The 25765-nt window shown below is 40.6% G+C and overlaps 1 long non-coding RNA gene across 1 annotated transcript in view; it reads right to left on the bottom strand.

Moving 5' to 3' along the window:
* LOC120538726 overlaps positions 1-25765 on the bottom strand; it is a 47686-nt gene that overhangs the window by 16638 nt on the left and 5283 nt on the right. Inside the window, exon 3 of the long non-coding RNA XR_005635506.1 lies at positions 13886-14066. This is a non-coding gene — a long non-coding RNA (uncharacterized LOC120538726). The remainder of the gene's footprint in view (positions 1-13885; positions 14067-25765) is intronic.

The following is a 25765-nucleotide window of genomic DNA, read 5'->3' as shown; positions in this document are numbered from 1 at the left end:
ATAGATAGATAGATAGATAGATAGATAGATAGATAGATAGATGAAAGGCACTATATAATAGATAGATAGATAGATAGATAGATAGATAGATAGATAGATAGATAGATAGATAGATAGATAGATAGATAGGAAAGGCACTATATAATAGATAGATAGATAGATAGATAGATAGATAGATAGATAGATAGATAGATAGATAGATAGATAGATAGATAGAAAGTATAGAAAGTCCTCAGTTTTGTTGTGTCACACAGAGGACTTGTAGCGTTGTTCATAATGACACTCAATTTTGGTTTAATTCTCTCCTTCACTGTGACCTCCAGGGGTTCAAGTGTACATCCCATAACTGAGACTCCACTTTTAATTAGCTTGTTGATTCGGTGGGCCTCTCTTGAAGTAAAGTTTCTGGCCCACAGCACACCACAGCATAGAAAGTCACACTGGCCGTCACATTGTTATAGAAGATATCAAAAATGTCACTTTCCACATTAAAAGAATGAAATCTCTTAAGGAAGAAGAGTCTACTCTGCCCATTCTTATACTGTAATTCCTCTGTGTTCCAAGACCAGTTTAACCTGTTACTAATGTGGACCCCCAAGTACTTATAGGAGCAGACCACCTCTACATCCACTTCCTGAATAGTGACTAGATATAGAGCCTCTTTTGTGCGGTGAAAATCAATAAGCAGTTCCTTGGTTTTGCTGATGTTAATTCTCTCTACACCAAGAAGCTCCTTTACTCTGCCTCACCATATATATATATATATATATATATATATATATATATATATATATATATATATATATATATATATATATATATATATAACCGCATTCCGTTATATTAAAACTTCTGTTAGCAGCACTGTCTTATCAGCACTTTCCTTACGAGGTCCCAGTCTCCCCAGTCACTGCTGTGCAGGTTTAAATGTGTTACATCAGATCATTTGTAACTGAAACAATGAAAGAAACAACAAAAACAAGAAGCAATGGCTGCCTCACTTCTGGTTTTGCATGAAAAAAGAGCAACGTGCAGTGATTCATGTTTTGTGGTCTGAGGGTGTGCCTGATCCTGATATTTAGAAGTGTGTATGAACAGATAGAGAAGTTTAAGGAAGGTCACACAAGTGTCAGCCATGAAGAAGGAGCCGGACGCCCGTCGACGTCCACGAATGATGTCAACATTACCTATGCAATAATCCACGACAGACTTGGGTTTCGAAAGAAGTCCTACAAGGACGAAGATTCACTTCTGATGAAGAGGGGAAGACTGTGGTGCATTCATGGCTCACAGCTCAGCCTGAAACATTTCTTAATAAAGGAATACAAAAGCTCATTAACAGATGTACAAAGTGTATTGAAAAGCAGGGGGATTATGCCGAAAAATGATGTATTTGTCTTTTCTGAAAGTTGATTCAAATAAATTTGACAGCTTATGTTATAAGTAAATTGCATTATTTGCTTTGGTAATTTGTTTAATAATAGTCCATCACCTTGGCTGAAGTACAACAGAGAAAGTTATTTAATGTGGCCAACTTATAAATTAGCATATAGCTCTTTTCATATTTCTGGCTTCTCGACTGGAAGATGGGTGGGCAGGAGTTAAAATCCCCACAAACGCTACATTAATTTGGCATCCCTGGGTGGGTGTCTTACTTATTTTTTTATGCCAAAGTCCACACTGATAATTAATTAACGGATCGATTAATAGCAATCATTCAATCCTTCTTCTCACATCATACCTATTTTAAACAGGGGGCAACACCAGCTGTTAGAGCGTAGGGTGCACTTCCTTTTTTAAAAGACAGAGATGGCACCATTGTTTAGTTTTTGTTGTTGTTCTTTCTTTAAATTAATCCACATATGTTAAAAAAGAGAAAAACATTTCATGGGGTGTACTTAAGTTTTCATGTGACTGTGAATTTAATGACGAGAGGCGGCTCTACAATTCAAAACCTCATTCACATCTCAGTGCATTGTACTTTCATTCATGAGAGATCCTTTATTTAACAATCTTTTAGTAAAAATGCATGTGTTTGAGGTGCCGCGAACTGGATGACCTCACATATGGATTATGCTACACGAGTAACATAACATTTTTTTTCATGTTTTTTTTTTTGTTGTTTTGTTTGCTTTTTCCAACGTTGGTCATCGTAGACTTTGATTCTGTCACAAACTTTGCTTTTCCCATTTCTCCATGAAAACACAACATTAATTTTTTTTCTTAGCCATCACTACAAATACAACATAAAATAAATAGTGAGTCCCTCAGGCAGAGCTCCAATTGCATACACACTGAAACACTCCATTGCGTCCAGTTTAAGATGCCCTCAAATCTAAAGATACATCCCCCCCCCATTTAAAGCAGATTGTGCGAAAAATAAAATTACTGGCATTAGAATTACAAGACTATGCACTGGTATACCGAGACAACTATTTTGCGTTTTATATTTGTTATTAATTTAGATCACTTTACAGAGATCTGTTTTCACTTTGACGTTAAAGGGTCTTTTTCTGTTGATCATTTTCAAACGGACAAATTAAATCTACTGTGATTCAGTGTTGTGTAATAATAAAAAGTAAAACATTTCCAAAGGGATAAATACTTTTTATAGGTACTGTAGGTATATATGGATATTTACATAGAAACAACAGCCATGGAGGAATAAGAATATAAGTTTACCCAAAGGATTGTGGGCTCTGACACCATTTTCTTTAATCTTCTCTCTCGTCTGTTCTTCTGAATGTCAAAGTGTCCCGTGGCATCCTTGTCACCCTGTTAGAGGTCTGCTTCGTGAGGGGGGCGTTGTTGTAGCGAGCCGCGGGGCAGTCGTCGATGTGGGCGTTTCTCACCGTGTGCACAGGTGAGGAACTGCCCACATTCGTGATTGCTCCCGTGGCTAATGCTACAGCTGTGATGGCCCCTCACGTTTTAAAAAGAAGCGCGAGTCGGTTGTGGAGAGGAGGTGAAAAAGAAACGATCGGAGAGAAAAAGGAAAGGAAAGGAAAGAGGACGGAGGTTACAGGGAGAGAGGAAGCATGCGGAGCAAGAGAGACGGACAGGCGGTGCGTGCGTGTGGTGAGCGCACGATCGAGGGCAGCTGTAGGGAAGCTGGGTGTTAGGCCAACACCCAGACGTTTGAGTTGATGTTGCTCCCGCTGAGTGACCAGGTAGCGGGAGTGACCAGGGAAGGCGACTGGCCGCAGAGAGGCCATGGAAAGGCAGCGGAAGTCGGGAGACTTGGTGGTTGGAATCCCCAACGTGGGCGACCTGGTGGAAACCAAGTTCTCCGAGGCTGGGATGAGTGCCATACCGGAGCCAGGGATCGGGAGGTCTCCAGTCTCATGCGTGTGTTTCAGGAGGGCAGCTGCAGAGAGCGTCTTGCGTGCTGCTAAGCCCAACCGGGATAAGCAGGTGAGACGCTAACAGAAACGTTACACCGGATTTGTTTGTTGTTTTAAGACTGCTTCCTAAAGAAGATTTTAACCTCTCGTTTTAAAGGATTGTTTTTTTCTATTTATTGTTATATTAACCTCCACGTTCTTTTATTGGATTATTTAATAGAAACTACTGCACTATTTATGAACACTGTTTATTTTGTTTTGATGGACAGTTTTTAATAAAAGCACTGTTGCACTTTCAACCATCCCCTTGCTAAGATGCTCAATTATTTGCCTTCACTGACTAGCTCTCTCGGTTTCATTATCGTCGGTGTTGGGTTCAAGGGTTCCCAAACAGCCATGGGAGCGTGGAGCCAGAACCCACATCGTCACACCTGCCCGGGGTTTGTTTCCTGCCTTGTGCCCTGTGTTGGCTGGGATTGGCTCCAGCGGATCCCCGTGACCCTGTAGTTAGGATATAGTGGGTTGGATAATGGATGGATTTTATTTTCCTACATCACAATCCTCAACAATTAGTCACCAATGATCCTTGTTAAGGAACATCTGTTTTGTTAATGTTTCGTATGTTTCTCCATTTCAACATTGTTACCTGATACATATGCTCCCTTTTTAATGTTTCAACCTTTTATTTGATATCATTGTGCAATGAGAGTGAGTTTAAATGCATGTGGGTAAAGACATCTGTTAAATCAAACAAACCTAAAATCACACGAAAACGATTCAAAATAAAACGAAACCCAACACTGAATTCAGAGCCTGCTGACAAGAAGTGTACGATAGTGACCCTCATATCAATGTCTGCTGCTTTAACCCAGTTATTCAATCAACGCAGAACACCGACATCCACGTCCACTGCAAAAATGAGGTTAGGAGTGGGAACAGGGCAAAAAGTGAAAATTGTGTCACACATTAGTCATGGTCTGCTGTGCAAACTGCTTATGACATAATGCTGCTTGCTTTGATGACCCTGATAATAACATTTCTAACACGTGGGCGCACTGCCCAATGCATGATCTGTACCCTGAGCATTCACACAGGAGTTCATGGGTGTGACTTTCCATTTTTTGTTCTGGTGTTACTTTATTACATAAGTACAAGTTAGTTGTTAATGGCTTAGCCTACAATCAGCCTGACAAGTGTTAGAATGCATTTGCTGATTTAAAAAGAGAATGACTTCACAAGAGGGACATGAGAAGGTAGCCAGCTGAAGTAACATCTTCACACTTGCTTGCCGCCCGCATGAATGTGACAGAGAAGACATGGAAAAAGATAGGCTGAGGGGCGAGAGCAGAGGTGGTGAAGTGAAAGCCGAATCGATTTACACGTTCGCATTACGTTATGTAACAGATTACCCTACATACAGATTGTGCAATAAACATAAAAAAAAATATAGGGCATTAGATTTGTGTCATTTTCTGGTCAAGGATGCTTCAGTGTCTATAAGGGTGGTGGAATAAATAAAGGAAACAGCTGGAAAAGTGAGGAATGCTAATTATACACATGTAAATATTGAGATAAATAAGTTAAATCTGATTTTGTTTTAGGTTGTGGATAAAATTGCAAGTACACTTCAGAACAAGTCATCCTCCTGATGCCAAGCATTTTGGGGTCTGGCCAGTACTTGGATGGGAAGCCATCTATAAAAAGCTTGAGTTGCTGCTGGAAGAGGTGTTGCCAAGGCCAATAGGGGGGCACTTACCCTGTAGTCTGAATGTGGATCTCAAAGCCTGACTCTCTGTGGTCATAAAACATCCTTGGGCATCCTTTGTAAAGAACAGGGTGTGTCCCGATGTTCATGCTAAATGACCCACTATGGCCCTAATCATCCCCTCTCACCACTTCAACACCTAATAGCTAATGTGCAGTGAGTGTACTGGCACAAAAACGGCTGCCATTGCATCATCCAGGTAGATGCTGCACATTAGTGGTGGTTGAAGGGGCTCCCTCCTCACTAAAGAGCTTTAAGTAGTGAGAAAAACAGTATATAAATGTAAAGAATTACTGTTATTATTATGTTGCCTACCGTAGTGTGACTGAGTTACTGCCCTGGCTTAAGTTTATTTCTTGTTTGTCATTTTTGTTCTATGTCTTTTGTTAATTCTGTTTTCTTTCTATCTTTCTGTAAAATCATGTTTTTCTCTATTCAATATTTTATTTAATCATTTAATATGTAGGAATTGTGTTTTGCTGTTCTTTGCAACCATTCCATGCAATTTGTGGAGCCAACGTGATGTCATTGGTGAGAGACCACCCTTAACCTTTAGATTTCAGGTTTGGGAGTCAGTCCTTCACTGGCTATCATAAGTATTGTATTTTTCTGGTATCTATAGAATTTTTAGTTAATACAACATTTCTCAACCTTTAAGTATTTGCGACCCAAGTTTTAACAGTTTTAATCGCCCCCCTTAATGTTTTTTTTGAAAGGAGCCCACTAATACCAATTTGTTCTTTTTTAATTAATGATATATCATAGATGCATATTTTATCATACCTACTTAACTTTTATCGACATTTATCTAACTCTAGATTTATTTTTCTAGTATCAGAATGTAGTTTAAGTTAATTTGTTTTGGTTTCTATAGATGTATTTTTCATATTTTCAATTCTTGTTTTCTTTTTTTCACATCTTCGCGCCCCCCCTTTTTGTTGCTTTGCACCACCCTAAGGGGGCTCGCCCCACAGTTTGAGAACCACTGAGTTAATACATAATATTTTTTACAGTCTTGTCTATTACAAGTATATATATAGTAGTATATAAATATATTGTCATAAACTTGAAAAAGAGACACAAAAAGATTAGAGGCAGCCACACATATATTGATTTCCTGGATGCAAAACTGGCTAAATAAATGTATTACAGATTACAGTCCACAACAGAACTGGTCTGAGATGGTCAAAAAGGAGGCTTTAAAGGCAAGCAGAGGAAATGACGTCATCAAGTGGCCAGAAATGGAAGTGGTGCCATCAGAGCTGGGACCAGAAGTGACATCATCAATGGGGCCGGAAGTGACATCATCAGGGCCAGGCAAAATTTCCTGTAACTGATCTGCAGAGAAGTGAGATAGTCAGTGTACTCTGCCACCCCCTGATCTACGATAGAATTATTCGCATTCAGGCCCTTTAGCTGCCTCCCATGTGCGCATGTGTGACAATATAATCTCTCTATTATAAAAAGAAATCCTGGAAAGCAAAAGCAAGGTGACGATACGTGATCTTCTCAGAAGTTCTCAGTAGATATTTAAAAGACCCGCGAGACAAAAGAGACTTGCCGTGGAGCGTCTCGTGGGGACCGTAAACATGAGACTTGGTGCCACAAGATTGTCCCAGGGCTGTCTCGCGGGGACGTGGAACATGAGATTCTTGAAAGACACGCCCTACTTACAAAAGATATCATATAAGAGCACACCCATCAAAAAACAGTCAGTCGCAGTAAAAGCACATAGTGCACACAGATCATGTGCTCTCAACACATATAAAGCGTATAAGGACAATATGGAGAATAGAGACCCAAAGGCGCTGGAGTGAAAAAAAGTCAGATAAGAGATTATGAAAGCAGTGGAATTCGAAAGGCTCAAACAAACGATGGCGTGATACACATGCAGAGAAAGGTACAGAATATGAAAGCAGTAAAATTAGAAAGTATTGTAGCATCCCAGCCAGGTTGAGGCCTTTTTGGTTTTAAGTGACTGTTAGGTCCGATTGAGGGAGGGCAGAGTACAGATAGTGGGGTATTGATTAATACAGTAAGGGAGGGCGAGGCGCAGGGGATGAGGGATTGGAGAGGGTGCTAGAAAGTTGTGTTTGGGGTTACGAAGTCAGGGATTGTTTAAGTAAAACTTTTGTGACACTTTATCATGTCAGTCATTACAGTATCAAAGAAAAGATAGAAAAGATTGCATTACCAAAAAACAAAAGGTGATTAATTATCAGAACCAGGTGTAATTGAAAAAATAGCAGGGCAAAATGATGTCAGAAATAAAAGGCAAGGAGTAGACAACAAAGTCATTTCGCATTCACATCATTCAATGCACAAAACGTGGATTTACGCAATAATAGACCATACGCTATGAGAATCTGTGGTTCGGTCAGGTGTATATTGATGATGATCACGGAGTAGCGTTGCAAATTTTAACAGGCAAAAAGAAAGGTAATGTATATATTCCGAGAATATCATTACACACCAAAGGAGATCATGATATGCCATTCATATTAAAATGTGTACAGTTTACTGTGAAAATAGCTTTTGCTATGACAATCAATAAATCACAGGGACAAACAGAAAAAGTCGGATTATTTATTAGAGAAACAGAAACAATATTCACTCACGGGCAGTTATGCGTTACGTTGTCACAATGTGTCTCCAAAAAATATTGTTTTCAATGAAGCTTTTAAGTAAAAATGCAAATAATGAAATTGAAACAATTCCAAAGAAAAAAAAAAAATAAAATTGTATATCCGATTAACCAAACACAGGGGTTGGTGATCGAAGCGAACAGGGGGCGAAGCCCCTAGTATTAATATATGTTTAAAATATAATTAAACATAAGGAGGAGGACTCAAGCGTTAACTAAATGTAACTTAAAGCTTAAGCATATGAGGTCTCTGCCTTATTTTAGAGATGCTACCAACATAATCTTTCAGGCTTAGAATGAGTTACAGTGGAACCTCGGTTAACGAACTTAATTCGCTAACCAAAATGTTCGCTAACCAAAGCAATTGTTCCCATTGAAATGAATGTAAATACAATTAATCCGTTCCAGCCTCATAAATTTTGTAATTTTATTTTTTTTGGGTTTTTCTGTGAAAAAATGTATATATCATTAGTACAAACAAATAAACTAAATTAAATAAAACAGCACTGTATTTTCCTTGTTTGTTGTAGTTGGTGGCATAGGTGGATGGCGGAGGAAGAGGAGAAGGAAGCTACAAAAAAAAAAAAACATCGGGTAACACTAATTTGGGATTTTTTTTCATGTCGTGATTCTTTTAATTTGGGCACAAGAAAGAGATCTAATAAGATTTGTCTTTTTCTTTGCTGCAGAATTTTTCTAAAATGTAATATTGCATTGTCATTCTTTATGTTAACTGCCCAATTAGCCACAACTTTGTTAGGGTGGTGCTTCTCAATAAATTCCTGTACATCAAAACCTTAAAGTCACCACTTGCATTAGCGCAAAATAAAAGTGTAAGCCTGTCTTTCATAGGCTTGTGTCCGGGTAGTGCCCTTTCCTCTTGGGTGATGTAGGTTCTTCTGGGCATTTTTTTCCAGAATAACCCCGTCTTGTTGCAATTAAACACTTGATGCGAGACGTAGCCTTCACTTTCAACAAACTCCGCAAATTCATCCACAAATGCTTTTGCTGCTGTTTCATTTGAACTTGCAGCCTCCCCGTGCCTTATAACATTATGAATATCACTTCGCCAGCGAAAATTATCAAACGACCCTATACTCGCGTTAAAGTCTCGCTCATCTGCACTTGCACTGGGTGTTTTGGTGAACCAATCACTGTGTAACTGCTTAGCCTTTTCACAAATTATTGCTTCGCTAACACTATCTCCAGCCAGCTGCTTTTCATTTATCCAAATTAACTGCAGTTTTTCCACTTCATCTAGCACTTTAGACCTTTGCTTCATTAACACAGTCACTCCTTTAGCCACTTCATTAAATGCCTCTTTGTTCTTTACAATTGTACAGACAGTCGATTTCGCCGTATTGTATTCCTTTGCGATGTCAGAAAAATGAATGCGATTCTCGTGTTTTGCTGTAATTTATTTCTTTACTGCTACACTAACACGTTTCTTACTGCCACTATCACTAACACGTTTCTCTTTCTTAGGTGCCATAACGAGTAATATATGTAAATAAAAAATAACATTGAAACTGAAAAAATAACAAAAAAGTAACATTAGTGAACACAACATTCAGAAAAGCAATGTTTACAGCAAGCGCATCAAAACACAAATAAGCACGAACGCACAAAAACCGGTCTGTGCTTGCGTTCGTTATCCAAATTTCAGTTGTTAACCAAGACAAAAATTGTTCAAAATAAAAGTTTGTTAACCAATTTGTTTGTTAAGTAGTGCGTTCGTTAACCGAGGTTCCACTGTAAATAAGTAATGAACACCCCTCCAGAAAGCGGCGATAAACTGATGGGAAAGCCCATACACCCCTCCAATGAAGTGGTGGTAAGATTAATAAGAAAATCTGGTAAACACCCCTCTTAACGAAGCAGTGTTTAGAATCATGGGAGAATGGACACGAGTTAGAAACTACTGGTTCTGTTAGTTTATTGGAGGAGGTAATAAAGTTCTGCATCTTAAGAGTCAAATGATGTGATATTAGATCTGGTGACATAATCAGAAAAAAAGCAGATGAATTGTGTAACTGATTGCTCACTCTGTAGGCTGAAACATTTGTGCAAATAAGCAAAATCTTCTGAATTCTCATCTTGACTGCCTTGTTTGAAGACAGAGAAATGCTTATTCCACAATATTTCAAGATTCTGTTCTTCTGTGCTTCTAACAGATTAGAGACTTGGTAGCTGTGGGTTCTTTGTTTGCCATTTTTGTTCCTCTTTTGCTAAATTCACAAACATTCCTTAATTTTGAAATATCACAATTGAGGCCCAACCCCCCCAATACCTAATTGCAACACAACAGTCCCAATTCAAGTGAAGTGCTTTTAATTTAAACATTACCTTCATACAGGTTTCCTTAATTCAAAACACAGCACAACTCTTTCTCTTCTTTTTCTTCCTTTTCTATTTCTCCCCTTCAGTCCTCCCTGGAGAAGCAGATGCGAGTGGAGGGCTCTCTTTTAACTCTGGACTCGGAAGTGCTTCCAGCGCTTAATCTATTTCCCCTGGGGAAGCAAATCCCATCACAATACACCACAGTCCTTGTATCGTCACCATCCAAGAGCTCCCACTGGTGACCCCACAAAACCCGACAGGACAAGCCAATGGGACCACAGCTGCATCGCTGTCTGCTACGGGAACTTTAATGTTTTGGATTGCAACACACTGTAACGGATAGTGAGAGCAGCTGAAAAGATTATCGGTGTGCCTCTGTCTTCCCTGAAAGACATTTACCAAACTTGCTGTTACAAGAGAGCCAAGAAAATTGCGAAAGACAATTCCCACCCGTTGAATTGCCTTTTCTCTCTTCTACCATCTGGTAAATGGTATTGGAGTTTCCGCTCTGGTTCTGCTAGACTGAGTAACAGTTTCATACCGCAGGCCATCAGAATTCTGAATGTACAGGGGTGGGGGTTGATTAGTTTCTAGCCTAGTTTTGTAAAATTTGACTTACTTATATGGAATGCTATTTGATTTTAATAAATTCAATAAAATTTAAAAAAAAAAAAGAATTCTGAATGCACAAAAATGTCTGGTTCCTGTTTAAACAAGTGTCTTTCCAGGGGATTCCCTTTCACACTATACTATTACGTTGTTGCATCATCTATTTGTCTATTTGTCGTAATTGTCTATTTATTGTACTAAGGGGCTTTGTCCGCTGATCGCTTCGCTCGCCAACCCCTAGACCGGCACTACATACTAGCCACTTACAGATTGTTATTTTCATGAAAATTGTTACGAATGCATAATACATTACAGCAAGTAATTAACCATATTACAAAATAGTAAAACTTAATAATTTGAAAAGTAAATTATGTTTCATGTTACGTTAGAGTTATTTGTTGCATGATACGATTTCGTTCTGTTTGAATTTGAAATTAACACACAAATACTTTTTAAACTTACGCTTTTACTGTAAAACTTCAGTAAAAACAATTTTTTGAATAAAATTTTCATCAATATCGCATTGAATTTTGATTCTGTGTTTGGACTTATACTGTATTGTGACAATGTAATGTATAACTGCTCGTGAGTGAATTTCGTTTCTTTCTAAATAAATCGACTTTTTCGAATGTTTGTCTCTGAGATTCGTTAACTGTCTTTGCAAAAGTTATTCTAACGGAAAACGTTTTAATATGAATGGCATATCAAGATCTCCTTTGGTGTCTAATGTTATCTGCTGGAGATGTACTGCATTCCCTTTCTTGGATATATCCTTCTTTCAGCAGTTGTAAGATGTTTTCATCTTCTGCACCATCACCACCAACTGTTTCAGCAAAGTCTATTGATACGCATTTAACCAATTTGCTGTGTAACCGAGTGACAATTTTCGCGTTAATTTGTTTGACTTGACATCGTTTCTCTGTGCTAGGATTGCCCGTGTGCTCATTTTTTCTGTTGATAACCCTTCAGGATGAAATTCTTCAATAAATTTTTCACATAATAAGTCTTCTTTTATTGGGAACTTAAAATGAGGAAAACGTAAAACTTTATAACAGCTAAGAGAGCAGGAACTGTGTCTGTCAAAAGCATTCACACGAATGAGACGTTAAAGGGCCATGTGCGTGGCTGAATATGGTCGAAAGGAGGACATGACTTGAAAAAATCTCATGGCCAAAATCTCGTCTCGCAGGACTTGAAATTTCTCTTTGAAAAAGTCTAGTCTCAGAATTTCCTTTTATAATAGAGAGACATATTGTCTATTTATTGTATTGCTTCTGTCACAACTTGCACTTTGTTGTATGTTGCTATATGTTGCATCGTGGCTCATGGAGATACGTTTTCTCATCTTACTATGTACATATACACAGTTGCTGATGACAATGAGGTAACCTTGACCTTGGCTTTGAACTCCCATGGTGCCCTGCAGGCGTCTATTCTAGTACTCATCAGACAAAAAGCTGTCATCCAGTATATGAGGAGACACTCTGACCATAGCAGACTGTCAAGCACTGCTGAAACTTCACATTCTCCAACCCATCCCAGGTGCCACTCATTGGCTTTTAGGGCGCCACTCCTTATATAGCCATTGTAACCTCCTTTGATCTCTGGGCCCTGGCATGGAAAGGAGATATTATTGCTCCATCTCTGACCTTTCTTTATCAAGGTCTCCTGGCCAGGTAAGGGAGCGGTGTCAACATCGGCTGGTATGCTGGTTCATCCCTCAAAATGTGTTTATTTATTGATTGATTGATTGCCTGTATTATTTGTCCTGTGAGTTTGTATTCTTCTTTTTTTTATGTTTCAGCTGCTGTTTGCAACATTAGCATCATTGTCACTTAAAAATGACACTTAAAAAAAAAATCACAGAAGTCAAATGTGTGATTGTTGAATAAGTGCCAGAAAGATGCACTCGGTGAACCCAGCATGATACCACTTGGCGGACTGATTAACTAGACTGTAGCCATATGATACCTAGCAGCATATTCAATAAATACACCCAATCCCTTAGCTATTCACTGATTCCAGAAATTTTTGGTTTATCTCTTGTATAGTGTTTTACAATTATTGTGAGGAATTGAATAGACCAGGAGATGATATACATAGGCAATAGGCGTGGTGAAGGAATGCCAGCAGTCAAAACTGTGCAGTTCAGAAATAACTAAAAACAAAGAAAATGAGGGCTGTGGTCCTGCTGTACATCCATTTAAGTTTGGTGTCTGTTGTGATGTGGGATTTTGCATACAACTTGATAAATGTTTTGTATGTCTTTATTTGTAATCTAGGCGAAGCAATGTAATTTAGTTATACTTTGGTGAGAGGCATTCTTGTTTATTCCCCAACCCACCAATTGTTTTACGACTTTTCTTTGAAATTTTACGACAGGATTTGGGGGATGTGTCTTGAACCAGTTTGATGAGTATTTCTTTGCTAGTGTCTTTTCTCCCATCCCCCACATAAGGCCAGTTTAGCGTAATATATGGTCTTGGCTTGCAGGAGATAAGATGTTCTATTTCACCCATTGGTCTGAGGTATGGCTGTTTGGAACTGGCTTGTCTCAGAGGCCTTCAAGTACCATGATATCCTATTGGCTGTAGGGAGTTGGACAGAAAACCTATAAATTTACTTGCTCAACCACATTCTCTCTCTCTAACCAACATATGATGAAGAAGCATCTCTCTTGCTAACCTGTGATGATGAAGATAACACAATGAAGAGCACAGCTCAGCAGCCATATTGACCAGACATCTGGCTGAAAGCTGAGTACCAACGATGCCTTAACTAGAGACATTTTAAGTAACTACAAGTTTGTGTGCCACCTGAATTACACATCACCATTTTATCAGGTTGTATGGTTGCCAATATTCAAATGTACTTTGCATTTTGTTATTATTTATGAATATTATCAGTAATACATTATTTTATGTGTAACTTAACTTCTGCTTGTCTTTTTACTACATCTAATTGCCTGAGGTTATAGATATAGAAGGGAAGGTGGAGAGAAGTTATATAAAATAATATCTTATAAACAGTGATAAATCTGTGAGATTAGGCATTCTAAGGCTGCATATTAATAATACAATAGGGGAAAGTAGAGCAATATATATATTACTCTACCAAGATAAAACAGTGTCCATTGGACAAATATAAAGCATGGTTGTACACAAAGAACAATTATTGTTTTACTTGTGTCCTGAAAATATACTTCAGAGGTTTGGAGCTCTGTGTTCCTCCAAAGTTGGTCCTTGAATGAATGCAGACTACTGGTGAGACTCTCGGTTATACACTGCTGTGACAGAAAGTGACATGGCTTTGGCCGGCAGGGAAGTGGCATCAGTGGACCTCCAGGATTTTCTCCTTTTGTATTCTAAGGAAACAAACAGATTAAAAATTAGTGGTGGTGACACAATCCTTATCCATATTTGTCCAGCACAGACCCATAAATCACTTCCTATGCCCACATGTTTGACACTAGCTGACCAGAAACCAAAGGTCAAGACATTAATCAGAAGTCAAAGTAAAATACAATACATACAATACAATTTATTTTGTGTTGCCCAAAATCACACAAGAAGTGTCACAATGGGCTATAACATGTCCTGCCTTGACAGCCCCCCAGTCTTGACAGTCTAAGAAGACAAGGAAAAACTCCAAAAAAAGCCCTTGTAGGAAAAAAAAATGAAAGAAACCTTGGGAAAGGCAGTTCAAAAAGAAACCCCTTTCCAGGCAGGTTGGGTGTGCAGTGTGTGTCAAAAAGAAGGGAGTCGATACAATACAATACACAGAATAGAACACGAGTAATCCTCAATACAGTATAAAAATAAAAATATTACAAGTACAGAGCAGAATTTAACAGTAGATGATATCACATAATAGGATTTGGATTTGTTCTGAGTGCTGGAGACCCAGCTCCAGCCATCAAACCCTCCCCCTATTGGCCATTCCACAGCTAAATCAGTGCTGAGAAAGCCAATCCAATGAAAGAACACCGCTACCCGATGATTCCTGCGCTCCTCCATCAGAGGCAAGAGAACCAGTAAAACTTGGGCTAGCCACGCTACTACTTGAGAGATAGATTTATCCACCAAGGGAGAGTGAGTGTTTAGACATTGCCATATTTGTAATGTGTGGTATATGGCCAGTCATCCCAGCCATTACCCCCAGGCCACCAGATGGAGCCCTCCCTGCAGCATGGAGGTACCCTGAATGCCAGCAGGGAATCATGGTCAATGGAGTTTTTATCCACAGCCCTGCTGGATACCACGGGGACTGCTAGAAGGCTGGACAAGTTGAATAGAAATGGGGTGTTGAATAGACTAAGGAGCTGAGATAACAAGAAAGTTCTTATTTGCCAGATTGAGGTGGAAATGGTACCCCTTCACCTAGGCTGCAGAATCAGTGATACATACAGATTTTCTAGCTGATACCATGTGGTCTTCTAGAGTAGGAATGATGGGTAGAGTTGTGTATTATCAGTATAGTACTAATAGAAAAAAAAAAATGGGACTGGAAGATATTGAGGAGGTGTATAGAGAGAAGGGGAGGTGGATGCCCTGGCATTGATCCTTAGGGCACCCTCATGCTTGCCTGATGCTCTCTTCACATTTTTTTTCACACCCAAAACACGTTTGGCTCTATGCAAGAAGTAGGACTTAAACCACCTGAGAGTGGTCTTAGTGATGCGAAGGTCACAGAGGGTGGCAAGGATGATCCAATTTTGTCAAAGACGGAGGAGAGATTTAGAAGACGCAGCCTAATGTGAGCAGACATCTTACAGTATATATCATGATCGCCATAGTTATTGGTACATCATCTGCCTGATGTAATTTTTGTAAACCGACAAGACTTTTAAGGGGCAAACCAAGAGAGACAGAGACGTGAAGAAGAAATGGGTCATTAGCGTCAAATCAAAAAGAGCAGAAACTCTGAGGCCAAACATTCATTCATTTATTATCCATTGCTTATCTGAAGCTGGGTCGTGAGAGCAGCAGTTTTAGCACTGAGGCCCAAATGTCCTTTTCCCGAGCCACACAATATTATGGCATTCCCTGGCCATCTGGTAAATATAATCCTCCCAGTAAGTCCTGGGTCTTCCCCAGGGTCTCCTCCAGACTGTTTGTGGCCGTAAAACTTCCACAGGGAAGCATCAGGGGGGTCATTTGTATCAGATGTTCGAATCACCTCAATTTGCTCCTCCCGATGAGAAGGTCAGCGGCTCTACTCAGCACCTCTCATGGAGGTCGATGCTTCTCACCCTGCCTCTAAGGGAGAGCCCAGCCACCTTACAGAGAAAGCTTATTTCGACCACTTGTACTAGTGATGTTTTTCTTTCAGTCATTACCCAAAGGTCATGATCATAGTTGAGGGTAGGGACGTAGTTCGAATAATAAAGCAAGAGCTTCGCCTTCTGACTCAGCTCCTTCTTCACCAATACAGATTGGCATAGGGACCCCATAACTGCACTCATCACCCCAATCCATCTGTCAATCTCACCATCCCTTTTCCCTTCAATCGTATACAAGACCCTGAGATACTTAAGCTATTCCACTTAAGGAATTGATTCACCTCCCACTTGGAGAGGACAGTCTGCCTTTTTCTTACTGAGGACCATGACCTCAAATTTGAAGTTGCTAATCCTCATACCAGCCGCTTTGCTCTTGGTCACAAACTGTCCCAGTGAGTGCTGGAATTTGCACCCTGATGAAGCCAACAGGACCATGTCATCTGCAAAAAGCAGTGACACTATTCAAAGGTCACTGAACTGGACCCCCTCCCCTTACTGACCGTGTCTTGATATCCTGTCCATGAAAACCACAAACAGGATAGGAGGCAATGCACAGTTGAGTGGAGTCCCACACCCACTGAAAACAGTGCTGATGTTTATCCGAGTATGTGGACACAGCTCTTACTGGGACTGACTAGCCCTCATTAGGGGCCCTGGAACAGAATACTCTCCCAGCACCCCCTACAGCATCACTTGAGGAACACAGTCATACACCTTCTCTAAGTCCACAAAACACATGTAGACCAATTGGGCGTACTCCTGTGCCCCCTCCAGAATCCTAGTGAGGATAAAGAGCTGGTCCACCATTCCATGGCCAAGACAGAATCCACTTTTCTCCTCCTGGATTGAAGGTTCCATGACTAGGCGGAGTTTCCTTTCTAGTACCCTGGCATAAGCTTTCTCTGGTAGGCTCAGGAGTGTGATCCCCCCGATAGTTGAAGCACACCCTCCTGAAACACTTTCTAAAAATGGGGACCACCATCCTGGTCTGCCACTCCAGAAACACAGCTCCCAATGACCATGCAACATTGAACAGGTGTGCCAGCCAGGACAGTCAAACAATGTCCAGAGGCTTCAGCATTTCTAGGCAGATCTCATCCCACCCTGGGGCCTTACCACTGCAGAATTGCTTATCTACCCCAATGACCTCCCTCAGGGAAATGGACACTGATCCCCCATTAGCTTATGGCTCTGTCTTCTCCACAGAGGGCCTGTCCATCGAGTTTAGGAGCTCCTCAAGCGTTCCTTCCACTGCCAGACAAAATACTCCATCCAGGTCAGCACTTCTCCAGCATTGCTGAGAAAAGCCAGGTGAATCCTTTGCTTCTCTCTCTGATTCACCCGATGGTTTGCCAGAACCTCTTTGATCAATGGTCACTTTCCATGATCACTTTCTGAACTCCTTCCACACCTGGGTTTTTGCTTTCCTGACCACCAAGACCACAGCCCTTTTGGTCAAAGCCAAACAGCAAGATGAAAATCAAAGTCAGAAGGACAAAACAAAAATCAGGAGCTCAAGAGATTAACTCAGAAAGTAAGAAATATTCAGGATAGATTTTAGCAAAGGCTTTGTTTGCATCTGCAGCTCAGATAAAGACACAGTAAAGTGGGCAGCTAATTTAACCTACCGCTGTAATTCCCAGTGAATGAACAACTCAAAAGGATATGCCCCACCAACGACAGGAAAGGTTACCCTGGGCAACTGGAACAAGCTACAGTTCACTCAAGGTAATCAAGATGGCTGCCAGAAGAAATAAAATTCAAAAATAAAACTTCTAGCAACCATACAGGATCGCAGGTTCAAACCATTCAAAATGGCTGTGTCGGGACTACTCTGGTGCTTCAGCTTTGACTTATGTCTTATTTTCTTTGTTTTTCCCTTATTTTTTGTTGCTGACTTCTTTCTGTTTCCTCTCGAGTTTATTACTTTTTGTGTATTTCCTTATACTATATGTGTCCTATGTTATATCTCAGCCAGGGTTCCTCCCATAGCAGGGGTTCAAATTCATGCTTTATGTCCCTTTTGTTAAGTTTTGATTGTTTTTATGTTGATTATGTGTGTCATTCTTTATTTTTGGTTTTGTCAATGTATTGTTGTCAACCGTGGTAATACACTGGTCTAAAAGGAAATGCACAAACCAGGTCACTCCTTTTAATATTTGCAGTGTAAAAAAATTAAACTAGCGCTTGATGGCATATAGATTAGCAAAAGAACTCAAAATAGCATAAAACAGAAACAATCAGGATGGTTCAAGGCCCTGTACGTTGGTCAGTACTGGGGTGGGAGCTCTCCAGAATGAGAGCAGCTGGGAGCATCTCAGCTTCATAGTGGAAGGACCAGAAAGGGCAGAGTCAGTTGCCCTTATTGGGCCGTTTCTCAGGGCAGTAGGATAAAGAACAGATGATTCTGTTAACAACAGTGCCCCCTTGTTTCCCAGGGTGATAGTGCTTAACTCTGATGGGCCCTGAAGGCAAACTTCAGACAACCATGCGTGAAAGTATATGAGCTGCTTTTGTTATGTTCCATGTATTTTGTGGGTGATTCCGTAAGGGGAGCTGCCACTTAACAAACACTGCCAGTAACTGCCCTGCTAATCTGCAGGGTCTCCCACAGTTTCTGGTGGTTCATTGCAAATGCACTCTGGAGTTGGTGAGCTATTTCTGTTTTGTTGTGCTTGTGCCCTTTGTATATTTTAGAAATTTAACCCTGTTGCTGTGTTTTCACCCAGATTATTTTGGATTCTGTATTGGGACTTATTTCGGCTTGGATTGCCGAAAACTCATCCAGGAAAAGGGAGAAAGTGCACACGGACCACAACTGGACTCTGAAACTCTAAAAGAGAGCTGCCAATGCACAGCCCTCTTTAATATTTTGTTTTTCTTATCTTTCCTATAAGTTTTACTACTAACATTATTATTAACTTATATTTATTAATTATTATTATTATTATTATTATTATTATTATTAACATTATATATTATTATGATTATTGATTCAAAAAAATATCCTCTTAATATTACATTCTTAATTATAATTAACTATGTGTCCCCTGTGGCTCTGCCTATATAGTAGTGAAACAAGACAAACTTTAAAAATCAATAAAAAAAAATATATAATTCTGGCTAAGTGGAAGGTAGGTCCGCTCCAACGTCAAATGTTGGCACTGTATCTGACTGTGTTCAGCTCTGACGGGAGAGTGTCAAAAGCACATGCCTGTGATATCTCTGTCAATGAGCAACTACCCTCTGAAACACACATAGCTCTGATCTCTCTTTCTAAAACGTCAAACGGTACTCCTTAACAATCTGTAGATGATAATATCTGTTGAACAAACAAGAATTGCTAGTTAAGCAGAGGCAAGGTACGCTCCAACACGTGGTGAGAGGTAGACTGACCAAAATCCAAAAGATACATCAGCACCTTGGTCCAGATCCTTTCTGTATTTCTTCTGAACTACACTCACCTATTCACTCTTTCTCTTCTTTCCAGCTTCCCACTTCCTCTGAAATCTCAGATCTCATCTGCAAATCCAAGTCATCTACTTGTCAGCTGGACCCCCTGCCTACAGTTTTGGTTAAAGCCTGCCTCCCCTCTCTAGTCCCTCTTATTTCTGCCATCATTCACTCTTCTGTTACTACTGGTATTATTCCCTCATCTTTCAAAACTGCTGCTATAACCCCAATATTAAAAAAACCTGGTTGTGATCCTACTAATTTCAATAATTTTCGCCCCATTTCTAACTTGCCCTTTATCTCCAAAATTCTTGCAAAAATAGTAGCTATCCAACTTCACACCCACTTGTCTCACAATAATCTATATGAGAAGGTCCAGTCTGGTTTTCGCCCCCTTCATAGTACAGAAACGGCACTTGTTAAAATTACCAATGACCTCCTTATGGCTGCTGATTCTGGTCTAATCACTATTCTCATCCTTCTTGATCTGAGTGCGGCCTTTGATACTTTTTGTCATACCACTCTCCTTAATAGATTATCTTTGATTGGCATTACTCACACTCCACTTGATTGGTTTAGATCTTACCTTTCAGGCCGCACTCAGTTCATACAGCTTAAAACTTTCACATCCCAACCCACCGCTGTTACTTCTGGTGTGCCCCAAGGCTCTGTCCTGGGGCCTCTTCTTTTTATTATTTACCTTCTTCCCCTTGGCAATATTTTTAGCAAATATAACATTAATTTTCACTGTTATGCTGATGACACCCAGCTCTACCTTGCTGGTAAACCCACCTCCTCTTTTCCACCACCCTCACTTATTGATTGCATTTCTGAAATTAAATCCTGGTTCTCTTCAAATTTTCTTAAATTAAACAGTGATAAAACTGAGGTTCTCCTCATTGGTTCAAAATCATCATTATCCAAAACCAATAATTTTTCTTTTATTATTGATAGCTCTGTTGTTTCCCCATCATCTCAGGTCAAGAGTCTGGGTGTCATCCTCGACAGTACTCTATCTTTCCAATGTCACATTAATAACATCACCCGGTCTGCTTACTTTCACTTACGTAATATTAATCACATTCGTCCCTCCCTCACTCCTCATACTACTGCCATTCTTGTTCATAGTCTTGTCACTTCTCGGCTGGACTACTGCAATTCACTCCTCTTTGGTCTCCCTAATAAATCTCTTCACAAGCTTCAGTTAGTCCAGAATTCTGCAGCACGTATCATCACTGGAATCCCATCTTTTCACCATATTACTCCGGTCTTGCAGCAGCTTCATTGGCTCCGCTCAAGTTTCGTATTGATTTTAAGATTCTGCTACTAACTTTTAAGTCCATCCATAACCTCGCACCTCCATATCTGTCTGACCTTCTACATGTTGCCATTCCCTCCCGTAACCTTAGATCCTCTTCCTCCACCCATCTGACCGTTCCTCCCTCCCGTCTAACCACCATGGGGAGCAGAGCTTTCAGCCGTTCTGCTCCCAAGCACTGGAACTCATTACCTGCAGATCTCCGAAATATCAAATCATATTCATCTTTCAAATGTAAACTTAAAACACATTTGTTTAAAATGGCTTTTTCTTCTTCCTCCAAATTATAGTGGTTTTGTTTGGTTTTAATTTTTAGATTTTCTGATGTTTTAAGTTGTTTATAATTGTGTTTTGTATTTATTTATTTATTTATTTATTTATTGTTTGTTCGGTGTCCTTGAGTTCTCTGAAAGGCGCCTTGTATAAATAAAATGTATTATTATTATTATTATTTAAATGGAGTTTGGCATGTGACTGAGGAGGGCCCCACCGCCCTCCCCTCAGCCAGCTTTGTGTCTCTCAGATTTGCGCAAATAAATCGGTACCGGAAGCAAACTATGATGCTTAACGCGATGAGAGAACTCGCAAAATCAGCATTCGAGCAAATAACAGAAAAAAACCTGATCTAAATCCATTAAGTAGTTCTCTCGTGAAATGAGGCCAGACATACAGACAGACGTTGCATTTTTTATATATACTAGCTGTGTAAGGCCTGCTGTAAAAAGCCTGGACTCGTAGAAACCATGGAATCTTGCACTTCAATCAATCAATCGCATCCGTTGTGCATTAGTGGTTACGCGGTTAAGATTTTCTTTTCTCTGCGGTTTTTTTTTGCCAATATACTCGCCTCCATTTTCTATCAGCAGCTAAGTGGGTTTCCCTCTCCTCTGAGGTTTCGTTTTGCCGATGTGCTCACCTCGCTTGTGTATTAGTGGCTAAGTGAGTTTCTCTCTTTTCTCGGCGGTTTCACTTTGACGACAGAGTTGCTTTCTTTGAGCTTCATGCTGTAGCCTCACACTTCTGGGCCGGATAGACAGGCACGCACACTTCCACACGTAGACATTTACAGGTGGTCCCCAGGTTATGGACATCTGACGTATGACTTATGAACGGGGATGCAGTTGCGACTCATGCGCCCCAGTAACTACCGCTCTGTCATCTTTGGCCTGGGGACGCTGCAAGCGGTGGCTGGACGGAGGCTGGAGGGGGGCGATTTAGCTGCTCACGCAGTGTAGAGTCCCTTGGGCGTCTCCCAGCGGCAAGCGGTGATCCGTCGTCCATAGTCATAGCTATCGCTCATGTGCAGGACGGAGGCTTGATGGGGTGTTTCACTGCCCGCCCACTGTGCCGCCGCAGTTATTGCTCCTCACTAGATGCAGGTTGGATGGAGCAGAGGGGGGCGTTTCACTGCCCATCACACATGGCTGGCCCGTTCGTTCTCAGTGGGTGGCTGGTATTGCTGCAAGCGGTGAATGGGTGAAGGTGAATGGGGCGGAGGGGGGAAGCATTGTAGTGTGCATCTGGTGGCTGCCTGTTGAATGGGGGCAGTGGTGGGCGAGTCACTACCTACCTTTGAACGCACCGTTTTCATTCTCGGTGGGCAGATGCTTCAGGAAGCATACTGTAGTGGAGGTGACTGTGTGGTGAGCGAATGGTGAATCGCCCCTAGCCACCACCATTCTTTCTCAATAGCAAGCCTGCTTTTACTGTTACGCACATAACATGTCTCTTGTCAGTACATGAGACGTGTTGACGACGGGTGCCTTCCTGCTGTGATAGCGTGTACAGTGCTGTGCAGAAGAGCTCATCTTAGCCTTTTGTCTTCACCCTTCAACAATGTCTCTGAAACACAAATCTGATGCAAGTGCTGGTGATACAGTAAAAAACAGAAAAACCATCATAAAGTAGAAATAATACAAAGGTCAGAGAGAGGTGAAACTCCATCATTCATTGGCAGAGCACTTGGTTACAGTCGGTCAACAATAGCATTTATTAAAATAATGTACCAGTTCTGACTTACATACAAATTCAACTTAAGTACAAACCTACAGTCCCTATCTCGTACGTAACCCGGGGACTGCTTGTATATATAAGATATAGCTCCAGATAGTGCCTTCACTATGCTTACAGCTGTATAGCACTATGACTATATGTATAAACATTTTGCTACAAACAACATAACTTGTTTTCAGCAGTAATGCATCAGCACTCTTCCTTTTCTTTATATATCCATTAATGTTCTAAACCAGCTCACTCCAATTCACAGTGATAAGGCAATATAATATTGTTATAGCTAATAACCATTTCAGCCGTGTTTTATGATGTTTCTGAAATTCTTTGACTACTGGCAAGGTTCTGGCATTAAGTATGTTGTGTTAACAAAGATTCCACAGTATGTGTCCTCAATTTAAAACTTTTACTGAAATACAAAGCAAAACAGGTCACACCAAAACGAAAAGAAAAGCTAATCAAACGGCTTTCCTGCTTATGATGTTTCTGTTTAAGGCTCAAATCTTAGTTACATTTCCTAAAGTTTCCGTATCTTTACATTTACATTCACAATATGAAACCCATGTGCCTCTCTACTTTATATTTTCCAAATTAATTCCAGTCTATTTATCTGTGATCTAACATCAGAACATATTTAGTTTCTCTTTTCATAAATAATGTGTTAATGTAACCAAGTAAGCTGTTAAACGTAACACTCTTCAGTATTGGTAATAATCCCTCAAGACATGTTACATACGTGTTCAGAATTTATAAAGAAGTGAAAGTCCTTACATTTGTAAACAACAGGTGGAGAGTTCACTGTTGTTTAAATTTTATTTTAGGACCGTAGGTCAGCGAGTTTCACTTGTTATCTTTCTCTATCGTACCCCGTCTTCAGTGTCAATTTATTGAGCTGCTAGAGATCGGAGCAGCCACGCTTATTTGTCACTGCCACCACCACTCGAAGGCTCTGTCACCGATCATCACTTCATGCCCACACTCTGCCCGACCCGTCATGCTGCTTGCTTTGCTCGTTGTTATTTACTTGCGGATGCCCTATCTTCTTCTTTAAAACACTTTCTTTAAACTATTTTGGTGGAGCAGATTTCAATCAACATTTCACATCACATATTTCATTAGTCACTACATCCTTCTTTTCATTGATTACACTGTAATTGTATTTCCTTCTTTAATAAGTTAATTCAATTTAATTGTCTCTCTTTAGGTAGCGCCTAGGGAGGCAGACCCACCTTATACATGTGTGATGTCATTAGGACTGTCATGCCACAATAGGAAGATTTTTCAATTTTGAAACCTGAAGGAATCAATCTTTCACAATTTAAAACCAAGAATAAACCCAAACACACATATGGACAAGAATTTCACGCCACATCCCCAATACATGGGTTCATTTTAGGGCTGACTTCTCCCTTCTGATGCAGGGTATCTTTCCCTCTCCCAGGTCTGCATGTTTCCCACCAGAATTTTCATACCAAAAACATCATTGGGTGCCAGCATTATAATCACAATTGAAATTGTTGGCTGTAGAGCCATAATCAGGTCTCTAATCAATTTTCATCATACACATGCACACTGACTCAGCCCTTCAACAGAAGGAGCCCAGAAACACAGAAAGAACAGAGACAAGGGGCTCAGTAGTGGTGATGCATCAGCAATAACCAGAATGCCACCACACATGACCGAACACATTTATAAATTAAAAAAAAAAAAACACTTGGTGCTCAGGGTTGTTATTTTATGGTGGTACTGTTATGGGAGGATGTGTCTGTAAGGATTATCAAATGATGGCTATGATAGCATAAAAATGGGTGAATCACGTGTACAGAGGCGCACTACTCCTAACACAGGGAATACAATTCTGTAGATTTCATCCTACTGCTTTGCAATCTCCATTGGCACATTAAGCGAATTATTAGATTGCATGTGTATTATATAATTATTAATGACTCATTTGTAACAACTATAAGCAGGTACAGAGGTTTTAAGAGGTTCCAGGCTTCATCATTGCACTCAACCCCTCCACCCTACCTACAGTATTAGTCTCCATCGCAAGTGTCCTGGCTAAAAGGCTCTCCTTCACTATTAGGCCCATTCAATAAGCCTTTCAATCTTCCCTTACTCTTTCTGACGCCCTTCTTCTCTCTGATTCTTTCTTGACTTCTGTTGTCATCTACACTTTTTTTTAAAGGCACCTTCCACTCCTTATTCCAACTTCTCTACAGTTGTCTATGCAGTCAAAGCAAGCAACCATTACTATGTTCATGCAGCAAGTACATTAATCCAATTCAAGCGGAAATCACACCTGTTTTCTGAAAGGCTATGATCATGTGTCATAGTATGAAAAAAATATTTGGTAAACTTTTCTGAAAGAAAACAAATTACTTACTTTAAATTCCAAAGTTTGGGCATCCATTTTCCTAAAGAGTTTGATCATCTGAAACTGGCATTTTTATAGCATGACCTGAAGATCCCATAAACGCCAGAAGTGACCCTACAGTACTCTGTTGAGCATGGCCCGTAACCTGATCCTGAAGATCTTTCATATTTATACATATTGTCGTATGTGGCTGGGGGGTGGAGCCCAGCTGGGACACCCAGGAGGACTGGAGGAGGGCTTGTGCTTCCTCCAGACCACAAGGGGGTGACCGCCCTGGTTTTGTTGGTGGCCTCGGGTAGAGAGCATGGAAGCCCAACCCTGTAGGGGCCCATGGCCGCCACCAGGCGGCGACCCGGTGCCTGAAGAACCTTGGACCTCAGCACTTCTGCCACACCAGGAAGAAGACTGGGGACACCCGGAGGGCTTCCAGGTGCCAGGGGGTGTGTCCGCAGGGGATTGCCAGGAAAGCAGCTGGAGCCCATCCGGGTTGCTATTTAAGGGGCCGCCTCCCTTCCGTCATCAGCAAGAGTCGAGTGGAAGAGGACGGAGCTCGAGAGTGGAGTGGAGGCATTTGGTGACTGTGAGGCCTGGACATTGGGGGATCGGTGCTGGAGGCACTGGGAC

The sequence above is a fragment of the Polypterus senegalus genome, chromosome 11, assembly GCF_016835505.1.
Source record: "Polypterus senegalus isolate Bchr_013 chromosome 11, ASM1683550v1, whole genome shotgun sequence".
NCBI classification, from domain to species: Eukaryota; Metazoa; Chordata; class Cladistia; order Polypteriformes; family Polypteridae; genus Polypterus; species Polypterus senegalus.
Note: the sequence above shows the minus strand (reverse complement) of the source record. Positions and strands in the feature narration are given on the sequence as shown.